Here is a 1971-nt window from a genome sequence, read left to right as displayed (position 1 = left end):
GTGCAAGATTTGACTGGGCCACGGAAGGGCATCAGAGGTGGGGAGCTTGAGGGGAAGGGCTGGAGCCCCAAGGTTTCCCAAGAATTCAGCTAGAAGCCAAAGTGGTAGGCACATCTGATACTTCCAAGAGGATAAGCCAAGTCTTTTCATTAAAATTTACAAATCAGAATGTTGGCTCTCTGTAGAGAAAGAAGTGATTTGTGTTAAGTTCATCTGACAAAAGAATTTACTGCCGAGCGCAGTGACGCAAGCCTGTAATCCCAGTGGTTTGGGAGGCTGAGGCAGGAGGTTTGTGAATTCAAAGCCAGCCTCAGCAATGGCAAGGCGCTGAGCAACTCAGAGAGATCCTGTCTCTAAAATAACACACACAAAGGGCTGGGGATATGGCTCAGTGGTTAAGCACCCCCACATTCAATTCGCAGTACCCCAAAAAAGAAAAGAAAAATGTTACCAAGTGACATTACAAAACCCATTGTGAAGAGACCAGAAGAAGCAAGAACCTATTCTAAAGAGAGCTTTGATTTATAAAACGGAAAGAGAGGCATATCAGGTAGGATGTTATTGAAAGGAATTATATTATTTGGTAAAGTAAAAAGTGTTCAAACCAAAAAGTGTTCCATTCATTCATTCTTTAATACATAGTGCTAGGTATTCAAGGGGACTTTGGTAATGATATTAAACATCAATACATCAATATGTATTGATTCCATATTTGTCATTTTTTATAAGCCAGAAAACAATTTAAAATAAATATCTGGAGGCAGGTTCACATAAAACAAGTATTTGGAAAACATTTCTTTGTAGTATTGTCATGAAAAATTTAAAAATCTTGGAGCTGGGGTTGTGGCTCAGTGGTAGAGCGCTTGCCTAGCATGCATGAGGCCCTGGGTTCGATCCTCAGCACCACATAAATGTAAAATAAAGATATTGTGTCCACCTAAAACTAAAAAAAAAAAATTAAAATCTTACTCTATGCAATTCCATAAACAAATCTGATCTGTATTTGAATAAGAATTATAAGAATTTGTTATTGAACTTTAAAAAAATTAATCTAATAACCTACAATGGAATTTCTAAATAAACTTTTGCTTGGATATCATTATGTACAAAGATAAAGTAATTCAAGAAGCAGTCAATGAAAGAACCAACCATATTTTGCCCAGCACTATTCTAGTTGTTACAAAGGATAAGCATTTGAAGAGAGAAGACTTTTTCTTTCAGTCAAGATGGAGCAATAGCAATTGGATTTATTCCACCACCTGGGAAGGAAGGAAGGAAGGAAGGAGGGAAGGAAGGAGGGAAGGAAGGAAGGAAGGAAGGAAGGAAGGAAGGAAGGTTGGTTTTTAAGACTGTTTGAGGCAATGAAGGACAGTCACTGAAAGGAGGGAAAATGAACAAAGTTCTACAGTTACCCCATCTTATTGCCTCATGAGGATTTCCAGGCTGTGCACAAGGAAACTCAGCAACTTCTCTGAATTGATGATAAAACTGTGAGTCCAAAGAGACTAAGTGTCTAGAATTTGCAAGACAGGGTGCTGGAGAGGAAAGAGCTGTATAGAGGCTGGAGGTGCCTGAAGAGTCCCCCTCAAGTATTTGGCATGATTAACTCATGTGTGTGAGGAAGCTACCCAAGGCCAGGGAAAGAACTGCCTAGCAGATTAGAGAACAGTGCCAGGTTCACACAAGACTGGGAACAGTGGCTGTTCCCACGACAAACTAGAAAACTTCATAATTCATGGGGCATTGAGTACAATACTCAAAGGGTAGTGGAGAATAATTAACCCTACACTAAATAATGCTCTGTCCTGCCTAATAACTCTTAAAAGCAAGACTAAAAGGATCACACTGAAGCTGGGGATGTGGCTCAGTGGTAGAGAGCTTGTCTAGCATGAAGGAGGCCTGGGTTCAATCCCCAGCACACACACACACAAAAAAAAAAAAAAAAAAAAAAAAAAAAAAAAAAAAAAAAAA

General features: G+C 39.3%; 1 non-coding gene across 1 annotated transcript; it reads left to right on the top strand.

Moving 5' to 3' along the window:
• The first annotated feature begins 836 nt into the window (after positions 1 to 836).
• On the top strand, positions 837 to 909 carry Trnaa-agc. The gene has a single exon. It is a non-coding gene; the product is annotated as a tRNA-Ala (tRNA).
• Positions 910 to 1971: the final 1062 nt, after the last annotated feature.

The sequence above is a fragment of the Marmota marmota genome, unplaced genomic scaffold (genome assembly GCF_001458135.2).
Source record: "Marmota marmota marmota unplaced genomic scaffold, marMar, whole genome shotgun sequence".
NCBI classification, from domain to species: Eukaryota; Metazoa; Chordata; class Mammalia; order Rodentia; family Sciuridae; genus Marmota; species Marmota marmota.
This window is presented reverse-complemented; position numbering and strand designations above follow the sequence as displayed.